General features: G+C 36.1%; 1 long non-coding RNA gene across 1 annotated transcript in view; it reads right to left on the reverse strand.

Moving 5' to 3' along the window:
- Window positions 1-1,281: 1,281 nt before the first annotated feature.
- LOC120097502 (uncharacterized) overlaps window positions 1,282-19,733 on the reverse strand; it is a 197,625-nt gene continuing 179,173 nt past the window's right edge. The window contains exon 3 of the long non-coding RNA XR_010058449.1: window positions 1,282-6,721. This is a non-coding gene — a long non-coding RNA (uncharacterized LOC120097502). The remainder of the gene's footprint in view (window positions 6,722-19,733) is intronic.

A 19,733-nucleotide genomic window follows, 5' to 3' on the forward strand; every position in this document is an offset into this window, starting at 1 on the left:
GTGGACTGCCAAAAACAATCAGAGGAGAGTGGAGTCAGGTCATGAACTCTTATAATTGACAATTGTAAAACCTCCACATAGGAATAAAATAAGCGCTTTGGTGCTGAGACCAGAAAGAGGCTTAAGTGAGGAGAACAGGGCTCCTTGACAAAAGGTAGCTGGCAATATGTCACTGAACGTAAGACCTGGTTGATTTCCATTTCTCATGTGCTGCACTGAACAATAATATTGTGATAATGCTTTAATTCCAAGAGCCATAGAAATTACTTTGTTGTGATATCATAAAATGAACATTCTGTAGCTTCAGGAATAGTGAATGTGTCTACATGGACATAAAAGATTAAACATAATTTTACTTGTAATTAAAATAATAAAGTATTTTGGTAGGCCAACAAATAAAGCCAAATGGAGAGAGAGGAGAAGAACATGGGAGACTTAGGAGAAGAGTGTAGTGTGCTGGGATCTCTAATACAACGTGGCCCAAAGCAAAGGGATAGAGAGGGCATCACCAGGAGAACCAATACAATAGCAGGATACATAACTAGAATGTTCTGCAGAAGATGGAGGCCATTCAAATGAACAGATATGGACTGTTTGAGCTACAGCAGTGATCGTCCAAGGGTTTGCTAACAGGAGTGAATGACATGCAACTAGGAGACTTACATAGTAGTGACATTACTGAAGAAATTATAAAAAGGAAGAAACCAACAAATGGAAAATATTAAGAACCATATCCAAATCTCAGCTATTTTTTCCTTAAAAACATTATTAATTTAGTTAAATAGCTTAAAAAGAAGGATTTACTACTTATGTAAAAACATGTAAATTAAAGAAATTTTTACGATGACGTCTAAGGCAATCTAACAATTATGCTCATCGTAATTATACCACAAAAGGTTTTAAGAATAATGTATTGCATGATTAAATTATATATACTACATTATATACTACACATTATGTATTGTATATAATATATTTGGATTATGAATTGACTTTAATCCTTTCATACTTAATATCTTTAATACACTTTCTATGATATCTATGCTATACCTATATTGACTTATATATGTCTATATTATATAATATTTAATAAATATTATGTAACATAATAGATGTCAGACATACATAGCAATATATTGTATAAACATGTATAAAAAGTTATAACGTATACTATGTAGCTAGTATATACACTGTATGTTATCTATGTCTATTTACATAATATATGCAAATTATATTATAGAATTAAATATACTGTAAATATATGTATATATGTAGCTATATTATTAATTATTTTTTTGTTGCTTTATAAAACACCATTATCAAAATCAGTTTATAGAAGAGTTTATTCTGAGTTTGGGTTTCGCAGAGCTAAGAGCCTGTCATTGTAGAAGAAGCATGGCAACCAGCAACAAACAGACGTGGCATAGGAAGAGAAACCTGAGATACCACATCTCCAACTGCGAATGTGAATCTGAGAAGGTAAATTGGACGTGGGAGCAGCTTCTCTCAGTTTGTATTGATGTTAGTTATGGGATTGCTGTACACAGTTTGTACTATGTTTAAGTATGTCCTTCCTATCCCCTATCTCTCCAGGATGTTCATAAAAAAGCACTGTTGGGTTTTGCAGAGGTCTTTTCTGCATCTAATGAGACTAATCATGTGCTTTGTTTTTCCCTCTCAGGGTTTTCATGTGATGGATGACATTTATCAATTTTCATATAATGAAAGGTCCCTTATCTCTGGGATGAGGCCTTCTTGATCATGGTGGATGATCATTTTGATATGTTTTTGGATTCAGTTTGCAGGTACTTTTATTAAATATTTTTGTATCATTTTTCATAATAGAAATTGCTCTGTAAATCTCCTGTTTGGTGTGTCGTCATGTGGCTTGGATATCAGGGTAGTTGTACGTGAGTATAGGTGGAAGAGTGTGAAGAGATCCAGGTTTACCACACTTCTCAAAAACCAAATCCACAAGGGTCAAATACCTCAATATATGACCAAAGACATTGAAGGTGATAGAAGAGAAAACGTAAGATACACTCAAACTCATTGGCATAGTAAATTTTATGAAGAGTGCTAATAATGTGGGCATTAAGAAAACAATTAATAAATGGTACACCATGAAACTGAAAGTCTTCTGTGAGGTAAAGAATACAATCATTTGGCCAAAGGAAAAGACTGGCAGCCTACAGAATGGGAAATAATATTTTACCAGCACCTCACACCTGATAGAGGACAAATATCCAAAATATATAAAGTATTTAAGAAACTAGACATCAAAAAACTCAAACAATCCAATTAGTAAGCGAAGTAGAGGGTCCACTGAGAAATCTCAATACAGGAAATTTTACTGATGAAGAAATAAAGAAAGATTCAACATCCTTAGCCATTGGGCAAATTTAAATCAAAAACTACTTTAAGGCTTTGTTTTCCACCTGTCTGAATGACTAAGATACACAGCACATGCAGCAGCTCACGGTGGTGAGGGTGCAGAGTTAGTAGAACACTCATCCACTGCTGCTGGGAGTGCAAACAGCAGTTCTCAGAAAGTTGAGACTACATCTACCTCAAGATTCAGCTTTACCACTTGGGCATATACCCAAAGGATGGTTCATTCTTCGACAAGGGCACTTGCTCAACTATGTTCCTCACTGCTCTATTCATAATAGCCAGAAAGTGAAAACAACTTAGATATCTTGCAACAGAAGAACAGTAGACAAAAGGAACATGTTTACATAATGGGGTGGTACCTGTTAACAGACATGACATGAAGTTTGGAGACTGGTGGGTGGAACAAATAAATAATTATCCTTCCTGAGGTAATCCAACCTCAGAAATGGTATATGAATGCTTATATGTAGATATTAGTCACTAATGAAATAATGACCAAACTATCAGAATCAGATGGGGAGGGGAAATGAGGATGGGTTTGAGAAAGAGGATGCAGAGAGAAAAGGAATTGAGAGGCATTTAAGTAGTGGTATTGAAACCTAGTGTAGTGGAAACTTCCTAAAATAAACGAAGGTGATCCTAATGAAAAATTTCAAATACTAAGGGAGATAGAGTGGTCAGTTGGCCACATCGTATCCCTAAAATAAGTTTCCAGTACTGGAACTGGGCTGTATCTAACTGAATTGTTGGCCAAAGTGGGTCCTGTGGAAATCCCAAAGCAACCAAGATTGCTATCAGGACAATGTGTTGCTTTCTACAAACTGAATGCAAGACAACACCCACACAAGACACTGAACATGGAGAACATGAAAAGGTGCCTACATAGAACCTTCTCCCCATGTTCTCAAGTCTTTGGTGCAGGAAGATACTCTATATGCTACCAAAAGAGAAACATGGACACCAAGATATTCACAGAAACTTTGATCTACAATCTGTCCTGTCTGAAAAATATGCTGGGGCAATGGTGGTACAAATTTATGGAAATAATAGACCAATGCCTGATTTGACTTTGAGCCCACTATATAATATGGAACCCAAACATGATACTGCTTGAGTAACCAAGAACTTGAGACTACATAGCCAAAAGATCTAGAGTAAAATCGAACACTACTGTCCTGAGTTTTAAAAGTAGCAATAAAGTTAATCCTAATGGTATTCTGCTATACTCAGTTCAGTGACTTACTCAAGAAGCTTCTATGTGGAGCAAATGGGACCAGATGCAGAGACAGCCAGACATTGTGAAAAGAGTGAGATTTGGAACACAGATATCTAAATGGGATGTCTTCATGAAATTCCTACTTACAGAATTCAAGGGACCCCATGGAGAGGAGGCAGAGTCCAGGAGTCAGAGGGCATTGAGGACAGCAGGAGAACAAATGCTATTAATGAACTAAGCAAAGCCCATGTTAATTCACAGAGACCGAAGCAGCAATCATAAAGCAGACACGGATCTGTACCAGGTGCTCTGCACATATATTAACGCTTTTCATTTAGTATTTTCACAGGATGCCCGAATGTGTTCATGCGTGAATATCTGAGTCTTGTGACTTCTTTGGGGGCTCTAATTCCTTCTGGTGGTCTCCCTTGACCAACCTCAAAGTGATGGATTTGGTTTAACCTTTTATTTTAGTGTGTCATGTTCAGTTATTATCTCTTAGAAGTCTCTTCTTTTCTAATGAGCACTGTAAAGGGAGACGATCTGGACGGGAGAGGAGGTGGGGAGGAACTCAGACAGAGGGAGGAAAAACTGTAATAAGGGTCTAGTGTATGAAAGCAACGAATCTATTTTTAATAAAAGGGAAAAATCCTTAGAAGAAAGTATACATCCCCAATCTCCCCCACTCCCAGTTTCATACTCCCTCCAGCATAGCTACCTAAACTGCCTCAAACAGTTCCATCAAATAGAGATCCATTGTTCAAATACATAAGCCTATGCATAACATGTATTCAAAATACCACATAATGTATACTCTATATAAATATTTACAGTGTTCATTATATATACATTATATGAATCTATTATTTATATAAATGTATATGACACGTGAGAATTCTGAACGCAGAGAACTTAATGACTTGCCTAGTTTCAAAGCAGTCTATAGAGTTTAAATTCAATAATATACATCTAATTATATAATTCACACTGTGTCTACTATAGCACTATAACAAGAGCATTGCCAGAGCATTTGTTACATTAATCTGTTATAAAAGTATTTTTCTCCTTTGTTGGGTAGAAAAATGAGAGCAATTGTGCCTAACTTCAGGAATGCACACCTTTACTCACAGATATGCAGAAATGCTCAGCCCCTAAGTAATGTGAAAGCAAAGTTGCTCTACACTGTTCTACAATTTGTTCAGTATGAGACCACTGGAGAAGCTAACCAAAGACTATCTTGCAGGTAATATTAATGTAAGGCAGGAACATAAGAAGCTGGGTTTCCAAAAACTGCCTTATATTGGTTTTATGGTCATAGAAAATTAGGACATGCTAATTAAATGCCTTCCTTTCAGAACCCATAAAAATTTTTTTCAAAAGTTATGCAAAGATAAGTCTTTTCATAACTTCTAGAAATTCTTTTTATTGGATATTTTATTTATTTATGTTTTAAATGTTATCCCCTTTCTCAGTTTCCCCTCCAGAAACCCCTACCTCATTCCCTCACCCTCTGTTTCTATAGGGTGCTCCCTGACCCAACCACTTCTTCCCAACTCCCCGTACTAACATTCCCCTACATTGGGGCATTGAGCCTTCACACTATCAAGGGCCTTTCCTCCCATTGATGTTCAACAAGGCCATCCTTTGCTACATATGCAGGTGGAGACACGGGTCACTCCATGTGTACTCTTTAGTTGACAGTTTAGTCCCTGGGAGCTCTGGAGCTTCTGGTTGGCATTGTTGTTCTTCCTCCAGGGTTGCAAACTTCTTCAGCTCCTTCAGTCCTTTCTCTAACTCCTCCATTGGGGACCCCATTATCAGACTAATGTTTGGCTGAGAGCAATCACCTATGTATTTGTCAGGCTTGGCAGAGCTTCTCAGGAGACAGTTATATCAGGCTCCTGTCAGCAAGCACTTCTTAGCATCAGCAATAATAACTAAGTTTGGTGACTGTATATAGGATGGATCCCCAGATGGGGTAGGCTCTTCATCGGCTTTCCTTCAGTCTCTTCATCTCTTGTCTCTGTATTTCCTTCTGTGAGTATTTTATTCCCACTTCTAAGAAGAACTGAAGCATCTAAAATTTGGTCTTCTTTCTTCTTGAGCTTCATGTGGTCTGTAAATTGTTTCTTCGGTATTTTGAGCATTTGGGTTAATATCCACTTATCAATGAGTGCATACCATGTGTGTTCTTTTGTGACTGGGGTATCTCACTCAAGATGATATTTTCTAGTTCCATCCATTTGCCTAAAAATGTCATGAAGTCATCGTTTTTAGTAGGGGAAAAGAACTCCATTGTGTAAATGTACCACAGTTTCTGTATCCATTTGTCTGTTGAAGGACATCTGGGTTCTTTCCAGCTTCTGGCTATTATGAATAAGGCTGCTATGAACATAGTGGAGCTTGTGTCCTTGTTTTATGTTAGATCATCTTTTGGGTATATGCTCAGGAGTAGTATAGCTGTATCCTCTGGTAATACTATGTCCAATTTTCTGATGAACCACCATACTGATTTCCAGAGTCATTGTATAAGTTTGCAATCCCACCTGCAATGGAGGAGTGTTACTCATTCTCCACATTCTTGCCAGCATCTGCTGTCACCAGAGTTTTTGATCTTAGCCATTCTGAGAGGTGTGAGGTGAAATCTCAGTGTTGTTTTGATTTGTATTTTCCTGATAACTATGGGTTTTGAACATTTCTTTAGGTGCTTCTTGGCCATTTAATATTCCTCAGTTGAGAATTCTTGTTTAGCTCTGTACCATATTTTTTAAAAGGGTTATTTCATTCTCTGGATTCTAACTTCTTGAGTTCTTCATATATATTGGATATTAGCCTCTATTGAATATAAGATAGTTAAAGATCTTTATACAATGTGTTGGTTCCTGTTTTGTCCTAATAACAGTGTCCTTTGTCTTACAGAAGCTTTGCAATTTTATGAGGTCCCACATGTTGATTCTTGATTCTTAATCTTAGAGCATAAGCCATTGGTCTTCTGTTCAGGAAATTTCCCTCTATACCCATATGTTTGAGGTTCTTCTCCACTTTCTCTTCTATTAGTTTCCAGTGTATCTGGTTTTATGTGCAGGTTCTTGATCCACTGGGACTTGAGCTCTGTACAAGGTGATAAAAATGGATCAATTTGCACTCTTCTACATGCTGACCACCAGTTAAACCAGCAACATTTGGTGAAAATGTTATCTGTTTCCCATTGATGGTTTTAGCTCCTTTGTCAAAAATCAAGTGACCATAGATATTTTATTCCTGGATCTTCACTTATATTCCATTGATCTACATGCCTGTCTCTGTGCCATACCATGCAGTTTTTTTAAATCATGATTGCTTTGTAATACAGCTTGCTGTCAAGGATGGTGATTCCTCTAGAAGTTCTTTTATTCTTGAGAATAGTTTTCATTATCCTGAGTTTCTTTCTAACTCTGTGAAGAATTTCTATCTCATAATGACTAAATATATCTTTTCTCTTCATAGTAGTAATGCGTAATTAGTAATGAGATCTCATTATAAAAATAAAAGAATGCAGATGTGATTCTGCAATTTTCTTTATTAACAGTGTCTCCTGGTTCTTTGTTTCATGACCCCCCATACCCCGCCACAAACACACACACACACACACACACACACACACACACACACACACACACACTGACATCTCTAACATTTTTACTTTACCTAAATCTCATTTCTTCTTACTTCCAGAGGAAATAGAACCATTTTAAGTTTAGATTAAATTCATTTTATATGAACAAAGATTTATCTACCTTAACTACTTTCTTACTATGTAGGATTTTCTTGGTGAAAACATTGATATGTAACTTTTATTTAAGGGCATTTATCTATTTAAGGGCATTAATTTCTCTCTTTGGTTCAAATGTAATTTGAGGAGACAGGGCCAGACTTTTTCTGGTGTCACGATTGCCATAGTGGTATAGAATATAACCTAAAGGATCTGGCATTCACATTGTCGTCTCTAGCAATCTTTCTTGTCAATTGCCATACATATGAATTCTTCTTGTCATGGGTAGAAGAAAAAGACCGTTTAATTGCCGTCCTTTTGTTTGCTTGCTTTGTTTAAGTCATTTGATAGTGTTCTGACATGAAGTACAATGTGCTATACCCACTCATCTCAATAATTTTAGGAGCTTCAACATGACTACTTATAAAAGTGAGTGGCTCTACAGTAATATAACTCACACTTCCATCAACTTCAAAAAAAGTTCCTTCATGCTCTATGTAATCCAGCCTCCTCAAAGACCTATGCCTAAGGAACCATTGGCCTATGTTTCTATAATATATGTATTTAGAAGTTTCAGGGTTAATTATACAACATATTTTACATTTATTTACATTGATTTACCTCTTTGGTTTGGGATGTGACTTTAAGAGTAATTATAGCAATAATCATATCAATAATTAGATCTCTAGCTGTTGCTCAACTTCAACAATGTATCCAGTTTATTGATGTTGTGTGTAATATTTGGATTATTTCTATTTTAAATTAAATTTAATCTTTTTACATATTCACTTACATCCTGCTCACTGCCCTTTCTCAGGCCCCTCTCCCAAAATGCTTCCCTCATACCCTCTCTCTTTTTCCTCTGAGCAGGTGGGTCCCACCCTTCGGTCCCATCTCCCCATCTCCCCATGTCCCCACCCTGTCACTTCAAGTCTCTGTGAGACTAGATGCTTCCTCCCTCATTGAGGCCAATAGGTTATGTCTATTGAAGACTGTCTGAAACTAATCTTATATACCATGTATTATACATATATGAATGTGTTTAAAACACAGGAAGAGAAATTATTAGCTCATTTTTAGATATATTTCAATGTTTGAGAACTTATTATACTGTTTCCTATATCAGCATAGTCATTAGTGTAGTACAGGGAAGTCCAAGCATTTCTGTCTATTAAAAAGCATTTCTGTCTATTAAGGGGAAGCCCTGGGTCCTGCTAAGACTGAACCCCCAGTGAACTAGACTGTGGGGGGAGGGCGGCAAGGGGGGAGGGTTGGGAGGGGAACACCCATAAGGAAGGGGAGGGGGGAGGGGGATGTTTGCCCGGAAACCGGGAAAGGGAATAACACTCGAAATGTATATAAGAAATACTCAAGTTAATAAAAAAAAGAATGCCACATAAATATGAATAATTCGGAGTTATTCTATATAATACTGATGAAGTAAATTATTTCATTATTTATTTTTAATTTTTTCCTGTCATAGAATATAGTTTTCAAAATTTGAACTCATTGAAATTCACAGACACATTACCAAAGTTTTGTTGTGATCTCAGGGGCTACACCATTTTATAAATTACAACTCTATCAAATTTGTAAATCAAAATATAATAGATCACATGTATTTATTCTCAAATTATTTCATCAGTTACATAAGTGATTGGTATGATTATATCATTCTGATAAATTGATTTGATGATTATTTATGGCTTTACCTCTTGAAAATTTTCTTAATCTAATGTACACTTTTCTACTATTAATGCAGCTACTCCAACTTTATTTGTAAAGCACATCTTATCTTCATCCAACTTCTTTTAAACTTGTATATGGATTTATAAAGTTGTCAGGTTGGATGTTAGATATTTAATTACAATAATAGATTTTCTCTTTTAGTTTATTTTATTAAGTTATATAATTTATTTTCATGAAACAATGTTTCAATTCTACTATAAAGAGTTTTAATATAGATTTAAATACATGCATTTGGAAGTTTAGCGGCTAAAACTCTTGCATACTTTGGCAATAGATAAGCTTGTCGTGGAGTCTAGGTCTGTAATATTAATGAAGTAGGAGGCTGAAGTCTTTATTTTGTGTGTATGAGTGTTTTTCATTAATATATGCCTGTGTAACACATTTGTGCCTGGTGTATTTAGAGGCAAAAAGAAATCATCAGTCCCCCTAAAACTAAAATTACACTTGTAACCTGCTCTTTAGTTGATAGTGGCAGATGATTTGTATTCTGAAATGTTTGCACTGCTCAATAATGGGCATAAACCCTGCCTACAGAGGAATAAAAAGCCTTGACTTACTTAATCTATAGGGGAAATGAGAGTACTCAAGCTAGGAGATTAAAAAAAAACATGATGTGATGGAAATATTGAAGAGAAAATATTAGCTTCTGATTATATCAAACCATATAAATGGCATTTACATAGATTATCCCTGAGCTGAAAATTACCATCAAATAGTAAGATCTTCTTCCTACCATGAGCTAACTGAAATTCATGATGCTAGTAAGTCTTTAGCCTTTAGTAGAGTATAACATATTTAATTTGGATACAGAGATCTAAGACTACTGAAGACATACTGCCCCAGTTCCCAGGCATGGATAACAATGTTTCATGTTTCCAATGAGTAAACAATTACCAAAAGTTCAAGAGCTATTTGTTTTGTAGGGTGGTTGTCCCCATTCTAAACCTTGTGACTTTAGAAGTGATATGACTGAGAAGTATAAAAAGATATACTTATAATTGTGTACCAAGGATCTGATAAAACACGAAAACAATCCCAGGAAAAAATCTAGTGACCAAAGAGATTAAAATAAAAGTAGTGTCAGATTATACTCATAGAATCTATATTATAGCAAGGTGCCTAAGAAAGATTAAAACAAGGTTATGTTACTATGTGGTATATTTCACAATGAAATATTATTTAGCTATTAAAATATGAAATAAGAAATATTAAAATATGAAATTCTCATGTAAATGGTTGGAACTAGAAATAATTATTATTAACAAGATAGCCCAGACCAAAAAGACAAACATGATTACATTTTTTTCTAAATTGTGAAAGTTATATTTGAATCTTCATTTATGTGCTTTTTTCTATGAAATCTTCATAGAGGTCTAGAAATTAGGAATGGAGAAAATGGATGTTGTTTTAAAGGGCAAAGAGATGCAAAGTAGTACTGTTCAAACTAAGAGAACTTAATGTTCCAAGAAGGGCTAAACTGGGAACAGAAATGAGAGAACATGTAGAGAAGGAACTACAGGAAGATCCTTTCCAAATTATTTTTTCTTATCTTTTTTTCAGAGCCAGGGACTGAACCCAGGACCTTGCACTTGCTAGGCAAGCACTCTACCACTGAGCTAAATCCCCAACCACTCCAAATTATTAATAATGGGATAATAACACTATATGACACAACTGGATAGCATATAAAAATCCCAGAAATAGGTTTTGTTGTTGGTCAGGGAAATTCCAAGTAGCATAAAACATTATTGAATGTCATCAATGTTCTTGCCTACTGTCCCATTACTTGATGGCAATGCCCTAGTCATGCCAGACCCCATATATGTGAGTCAAAGGATATTGAGAAATTTATCTAGTACAGAACTGGAAGCTTTCATTTCTGCTGGACATATTTCATGGTACTGGAAAGGTCTATACATGCCATTAGAGGAAGAATAATCACCAAATTTACCCAGCTGTGAAATCTGCAAGTTAGTAATTACTGGAGTGGCAATGGAAGACACTCAATGATGTAATAGTTGCATAAATAACAAGGGCATGTGTTGTGTCCTACATGTTCTCGGGGATTTACTTGACTAGGGAAGTAATGAAATACAGATAAATACAAAGACACACACAAAAGCTGGAACCCAGAGGCTGTGCTCTCTAATGGAGATATCACTGTACCCAGAAACTCAATGTATATTATCCATAGTTGAACAAGTGGATGATGTTATTGGCTAGAGATGAAGAAGGAGGCAGAGTGACTAGATACAGATAAACAAGAATGTAGAGTTAAAATATACTGCAGAATAAGGAGGTAGGCTATCTATCTTTGTCGGGGCAGTCTCTGTAGAGGAACATTCTTTATGCCATTAACACCTGGGGTCAGAATGCTATGATGGACATATTATCCATGTACTATCAATATGCACATTCTCACCTTAGAAATGTGTTGTCATTTATCTATGCCTCAGTCAATGAAGTCTTCTCCATTCTCATGGAGTTTCTGAGGTTCTAGATATGACCTTTCAATGTCAAAAAATAAACATTTCATCATGAAATTTTATTGCTCCTTATAGGAGATACATAACATGCTCTGATTGAATTTAAGACTCACTTCAAACTATGAAACCCATACTTGGTGCAATTCATGGAACTAGAATTATGGTTACGTATGCCATAATTTCTAGGAAAGAACCATATTTTGCTATATGGACATAATATGAGACTGATTCCTATTTACTTATTATGATTATGGATCAATGCATTTCTCAGATCTCATGACAGAAACTGATATTATTGTTGATGATGATAAACATGGAGACCTACAACTGTCCAAAGTGCAGAAAATAAGAGTCTGTGGCATGTTCATGCCCACAGTATTCCTCTCCTCCCAAGCTCAGGGCTCGTTTCAAAGGAGGTGGAGAAAAGAGGCCAAGAGCCAGAGGTGACAAACACAAAAATATCACATCCTCTGAACACAACAGGGTAGGTGTAGTCCTATTCAAACTCAACTAGACAAATTTTAGCAAGAAGAGAAGATTGAATATATTATTCCACACCTAGCAGAGAAGCTATAGGTAAGGGGTAGCTACTGGGAGAAGAAGAGTCAGTTTTCCTTAAGAATGTTGCCACAGGTAGATCAGCTACACTTTAGTGGAAGACCAGACATTTATGCATGTATGGACAGCATACATTTGAATTGATGAATAAAAAATAAAAATAAAGATATACTACTTTATCAGTCAGAAAGGGAGGTATATCTGGAAGGAGTTATGGGGAGAAGGTGAATAGGATCAAAACATTATATGAAATTCTAAAAGAAATAATAAGAAAAGAAGGGGAGGAAGAAAAGCAGGTGGAGGAAGGAGGAGGTAAAAGGAGAAGAAGAAGAAGAAGAAGAAGAAGAAGAAGAAGAAGAAGAAGAAGAAGAAGAAGAAGAAGAAGAAGAAGTTGTTGTTGTTGTTGTTATTGTTGTTGTTAAGAGATCATTTTGTTATTTGAAGACAAGTTTTAAGTTTTTAAACTCTTGGCAAGTGTAAGTAGTTATGACTTCAAACACCTCTACTGACTCTGAGATAAGAACAGACATAGCCTTTCTATCCAGTGCAGTATTATAGAGAGCAATGGACATCAACATGATTTTCTTCCAGCTATCCATATAGACTTCTTGTGAGTAAATCATACTGTATCAAATAATTCTAAGATATTTCTCATGAAAATCACAGTGAACCATATCAATGACATTTGGAACATAAATCATAGGTCCATGGTGTGGCTGTGGAGTTCTTTACAAAGAATTCTACTCAGGTGAAATTGGGATTCCAAACTACCACAGCAAAGAATTTCAGGACTTTGCTTTTTTAAAAAGGGGTTGGTATTGTTACAATATAGATGTATGTAAGGAAGAAGTCAAAGAAGAAAAAGACATGATACATAAAAGATGACATTATGTATCCCAGACAGGAATGTAACTTTCTCATCAAGAAACATACCAAGTTTATTGGGTTTAATGCTTCTAGTCATGGTAGAGTTGAATCTTTTTAATTATCTTCTGTTAGTCTCATAACTTTTTTGATTTCTTTATTTTCCAATTAACAGATTTTGTTTTAATTTGCAGTAAAGCCATATACTTATCTTTATTTCACTTTTCTTAATGGTTTCTCTAAACTTTATAGCACACAATTTATAATTTTATAATATTGCAATCTATCTTCAGATACTACCATACTTACGGCATAAAGGTCTAATAATAGTATAGTTCAATCTCCCTTTCATAATTGTACTGTTTTCATGCAGTTTCCTCATTATCAGTTATTATAAAGTTTTTATTTCTATCAAAAGGTTTAAATATTGAGAAAGAGTTAAGGTAACCATACTTTAGCATTTCTAACATCATAGTTCTATGACTAGAGTCAATTATTTTGTGTGTGTGTTTGAAAATTATGTCGACATAGTCCTTTTATGAATTTTGCAGTTTCATAATATTGTCCCTGTAGAGAAATACATCTTTTTCCTGAAAACCTGTAGTTGAGGTTTCATCACTTGATACTCTGTATTTTCATATGTGTTTCTATAGAACGATGCCCCTTTTCAGTTTTTATTTTGCCTTAACCTTAGACTCATGACCAACATCACTATATCTCATCGTTGAACAAGTTTCCTGCAGCTCTGCATTTGGTGTGAGGCATATCATTGTTTCTCTGTCCTTAGAACTAGATTTGGATCTGTGGTGAGGTACCCCTTAAAACAACAAGAATCACAAGCACAAAGATGTAAGAAGTGAGGTATTAGTAGCCCTAAAGGGAGTGGAAATCAGCTGCAAAGATCTTAACATAATTGCTACCTTTATTCATAGTACTAAAATTGGGTATCCACAAAGATAATCTATTCAATGCAAAAGTCATGCAACAGAATCTCTAATTTCTCTCTTTTCTCTGTCACATTGCTCACACTGCCTTAGCTATCTAATTCCACAAGCAAAATTGAGTAGCATTTTCCTGTTTAGCAAAAACTGTACCACACAGAAATTCTCAGTGCCAGTCATCTCTTTTTGATTACTAACTCCCATTTCTCCACTTTACCTCTCATATTCCCTAATCCACAAATCAGTTTACCCCAGCAGGGTCTTCCTCACATGAACTGATTATTTTCTTCCTTCTAGAAGACATTACCTATGTATGCCCTTAGTTCTTCAGTTTCCTTCATTATACTCTTCTGGCAATACCTCAGGAATGGTTAAATCTCTTCATTCCAAGAACAAATTAAAACAGATGATTGGTTTGCCAAATCCTACTACCATATTCTGCTGACCCATTTACAATAAAATTGACAAGAGACCCCAGGTACCCTTTTAAATAAATATATATGTCTTCTTTCAATCAATGGAATAACTATATCTTTTTTCTCTAAAATAAAAAAAAAACTTTTTTTCATTCATTTTAAGTACTCACAATGACTAAATGATGTTCATTTTCTGAGAAAATAGAATCACCTAGGCAAAATGGTGCATATTCAGTAAATATCTACAAAATGCATGTTTGCTTCAGTTTCCTAACTCTGTTTTCTTTGCTTTCATGCAGGTGTAATGTCTTTTCCATCATTCAGTCCACTTTCACTGACTTAAGGTCCCATTCACAGCTATTATTCTCCTTCCCTACACAACAGCTACTCTTTCTCTACTGGACGTTTCCCCTGTAGTCATTGGGATGCTGCTGAAAATGTAAACTTCTGTGCTTCTCCTTAACCCATTTTGCTCTGCCCCTCATCACTACTGTTTATAGCAAACCTTCTCTGTGGGATTGCTTTTCCCTATGATTTGACACTCTCCAGTCAGTCCCACCCCTACTTAAATTTCTTTCAGAAAAGATGTAAATTGTTTAAAATGGGAAATTTGTTCATATGGGAAATTTGTGATAATTGTATACTTTATATCTTGGCTTGTCTAAGACTCATTTGGTACAGTCAATAGGTTATTCTTCATGCAAAATTCTCACCTGTTAAACTCTACAATGTAACATACCCTTGCTGCCATGACTTTACTGGGAACTTGCTGTGATTCTCATTTAAGTACTCTCCTTTCTCTAGAGCTCTGGTCATTTTCTTGTCTGGCCATACAACTCCTATCTCTTAATATTTCTCTGTCAATGCTCCTGTCTACATTTAGTCATTTCATTTGACCCATTATCTGAGGATTGCTTATTTCTCTGGATGCCATAATATTCTTTGTAATCACATATTCAGCAATAACATTCATATGGAAGCCAAACAAACAAATCAAGTTTCCCAGGCCCTCCTGTAAATTCTTGTTTACTATGATATGAAGACACTCTCTCCCAGATGGTTCCACCACAATAACTAGTATTTATATTCCTTCCATTCTAAGACCACAAGCTACTGATCTGATGATTTCTGACAGACCTTCTAGTCTGAGTCTCTTAATTTCTGAAGGAGGACTTCATCAATATATTATGTCATCAATAATATTCTACTGTTCATCACTTTATTTTCAAGGTCAAGGCTGAGGTTCATACAGGTTAATCTTAAGGCTTCTTTAATATTTTATGGCTTTCTCCTCCCAAAGAATATGTCAAATCCTTACATGGTAATACAAGTTCTTCACTATCCCACTACATTTTTTGCTAAGTTATTTTTTCATTACTATATCATAACTTATATAAACTTAGCAATAATACTAAATATTAAAGAATTTATGTTTTGAAGTTTTTTCATTTGTCTTGTTTACTTTCTTTTCACCTTTCAAAACCTCTCCAGCCTAAATAAGCCTTTAAAGTCTCATCTACTCAAATTTATTCTCTGTTAAACTCTTCTGGTATATTCTGATTTTTAGTTGTAATATGTTCCTTCCTCTAAACTTTTTGAAAATTCACTCTGTATAATATTCATAGAGAAGTTAATATATTATAAGTATCATATACATATCCAGGTTAATTAAAATTTTTCTGAGTATCTGCATGTAAAACTGCAGCTATTAATTCTCTGAATTCCTTACAACTTCAAGGACAATTCAGTAATGTCTATTATATTTTAAATGAATGATTCAAGAAAATAGTGTAGTATTAGACATTACTTTAATCACATGAAAAGGTTTACCCCATAATAAGGGTGATTATTCTGACTTTAAGATAACTAGTTGCACCATAGAGCACTGTCCAAGGAAGAAATCCACGAGTTTAGTAGCTTTCATTCACTAAAATGAATTGTTTAATAGCTACAGAGAAAATGGAAATTCAAAAGGGACACTGGAATATCACACAATTAGCAACTACAGGAGGTAGGTATAATCCTTCCTACAAGAAAAAAGGCAAATGGTTAGAAATTAAGGCACACAACAGTGGCATAGGATTCCTGGTGCTAATGTTAAGACCTCTGACAGATCAGCACTGATTTGCCTGTGGCATCATGCTGCAGCCAGTTCTATAAGTATTAGTTTAATTCCCCAAAGTGGGAATTAGTTACTTCTGTTGAACTTCATGGAGGCAAGAGATGATTTGGGAATGACAGTCAATCTATGAGGCAGAGAGAGAGAGAGAGAGAGACAGAGACAGAGACAGAGACAGAGACAGAGACAGAGACAGAAGAGACAGACAGGGGCAGAGAGACAGAGACAGACAGTCTGCCTTGCTTCTTCATGATCTTGAGTTTCTAATGTGGTTATTGGCAGACATTAAAACAGTTGGAAAAACTGAAATGGAGTTGACAAAGCCCTAGCTCTATAACTGTGAAGCAGAACACAGAAGAGTGAATTTGAGACAGAAATAGTAACTTAATCATTTCCGTGCCCAGATGTTCTTTTACTGCTAAACATGAGGACTTTCTTAAAAAGGATACTGAGCCAGGATTACAATGTAAGCAAAAGATAAGCCATTGGATAGATGATGTAGCATTAGGTAATATTTTAAAACTCTTCCTATTTTCTGATACCAACATACAGGTGTTAGGACAGAAGAGGAGACACACAGAAGTGTCTGAAAAGGTTTTTGTTACAAAAATAACAACAAAATTTTAAAAATTCACTTTGCCTACTTTTTATTAAATAACCTTTGAAATGACATTGGAAGGCTTTATGGGTTTTATATTCTCCTGATTTTTAGTTTGTTTATACTTTTACTTTTGCTATTTATTAATTTGTTAGTTTTTTTGTGGATTGTTTTCAATAGGCATCTCTCTTTTTCAGCTAGTACGTTCTTAAGTGTTTAACAGAGCTCTCCTGTGCAATGTTTGCTTACACACATGATCTACCAAGGAGAAAAAGTGTTAGAATAAATTCCTCTGAAGCTTGTTCAGAAACCCTCTGCTTGAAAGGGAAATATATGAACTAGACTACATTTCTTCACAACTGAATTCCTACAAAATGTCAGCAGGGTTTAGGGCATTATGTTTCATGTCATTACTAAGACAGGAAGATTTATAAACCAAGGAACAGAAAGTCCCACTAGAATATACACACATTATATATCAATATATGTTCATTTACACACACACACACACACACACACACACACACACACACACAGAGAGAGAGAGAGAGAGAGAGAGAGAGAGAGAGAGAGAGATTAGTTTGTATCATCTCTGTTTCAATTCATGTTTATAATATGTCATGGCTGAATTATGACTGTTCTGATTGAACATCGTAACATTTCTTTTTGAGGATAGATGATTATAGTCCTGAGAATCATAATTATATTTTTTCCATTAAGTTAAAAGTATTGTTAACTTCAAATTGTTTCAAATGTAAAACATTAACAAGGGACCATGAGACTTTCAATATCTAGCATGAATGTGTCTTATGGGAATTAATCTTTTTTTTTCCATTTTTTTATTATTAACTTGAGTATTTCTTGTATACATTTCGAGTGTTTTTCCCTTTCCCGGTTTCCGGGCAAACATTCCCCTCCCCCTCCCCTTCCTTATGGGTGTTCCCCTCCCCACCCTCCCCCCATTGCCGCCCTCCCCCCAACAGTCTAGTTCACTGGGGGTTCAGTCTTAGCAGGACCCAGGGCTTCCCCTTCCACTGGTGCTCTTACTAGGATATTCATTGCTACCTATGAGGTCAGAGTCCAGGGTCAGTCCATGTATAGTCTTTGGGTAGTGGCTTAGTCCCTGGAAGCTCTGGTTGGTTGGCATTGTTGTACATATGGGGTCTCGAGCCCCTTCAAGCTCTTCCAGTTCTTTCTCTGATTCCTTCAACGGGGGTCCTATTCTCAGTTCAGTGGTTTGCTGCTGGCATTCGCCTCTGTATTTGCTGTATTCTGGCTGTGTCTCTCAGGAGCAATGAACATCCGGCTCCTGTAGGCCTGCACTTTGCTTCATCCATCTTGTCTAATTGGGTGGCTGTATATGTATGAGCCACATGTGGGGCAGACTCTGAATGGGTGTTCCTTCAGTCTCTGTTTTAATCTTTGCCTCTCTCTTCCCTGCCAAGGGTATTCTTGTTCCCCTTTTAAAGAAGGAGTGAAGCATTCACATTTTGATCATCCGTCTTGAGTTTCATTTGTTCTAGGCGTCTAGGGTAATTCAAGCATTTGGGCTAATAGCCACTTATCAATGAGTGCATACCATGTATGTCTTTCTGTGATTGGGTTAGCTCACTCAGGATGATATTTTCCAGTTCTAACCATTTGCCTACGAATTTCATAAAGTCATTGTTTTTGATAGCTGAGTAATATTCCATTGTGTAGATGTACCACATTTTCTGTATCCATTCCTCTGTTGAAGGGCATCTGGGTTCTTTCCAGCTTCTGGCTATTATAAATAAGGCTGCGATGAACATAGTGGAGCATGTGTCTTTTTTATATGTTGGGGCATCTTTTGGGTATATGCCCAAGAGAAGTATAGCTGAATCCTCAGGCAGATCAATGTCCAATTTTCTGAGGAACCTCCAGACTGATTTCCAGAATGGTTGTACCAGTCAGCAATCCCACCAACAGTGGAGGAGTGTTCCTCTTTCTCCGCATCCTCGCCAGCATTTGCTGTCACCTGAGTTTTGATCTTAGCCATTCTCACTGGGGTGAGATGAAATCTCAGGGTTGTTTTGATTTGCATTTCCCTTATGAGTAAAGATGTTGAACATTTCTTCAGGTGTTTCTCAGCCGTTCGGCATTCCTCAGCTGTGAACTCTTTGTTTAGCTCTGAACCCCATTTTTTAATAGGGTTATTTGTCTCCCTGCGGTCTAACTTCTTGAGTTCTTTGTATATTTTGGATATAAGGCCTCTATCTGTTGTAGGATTGGTAAAGATCTTTTCCCAATCTGTTGGTTGCCGTTTTGTCCTAACCACAGTGTCCTTTGCCTTACAGAAGCTTCGCAGTTTTATGAGATCCCATTTGTCGATTCTTGATCTTAGAGCACAAGCCATTGGTGTTTTGTTCAGGAAATTTTTTCCAGTGCCCATGTGTTCCAGATGCTTCCCTAGTTTTTCTTCTATTAGTTTGAGTGTGTCTGGTTTGATGTGGAGGTCCTTGATCCACTTGGACTTAAGCTTTGTACAGGGTGATAAGCATGGATCGATCTGCATTCTTCTACATGTTGCCCTCCAGTTGAACCAGCACCATTTGCTGAAAATGCTATCTTTTTTCCATTGGATGGTTTTGGCTCCTTTGTCAAAAATCAAGTGACCATA

Source organism: Rattus norvegicus, chromosome 16, assembly GCF_036323735.1.
Source record: "Rattus norvegicus strain BN/NHsdMcwi chromosome 16, GRCr8, whole genome shotgun sequence".
NCBI lineage: Eukaryota > Metazoa > Chordata > Mammalia > Rodentia > Muridae > Rattus > Rattus norvegicus.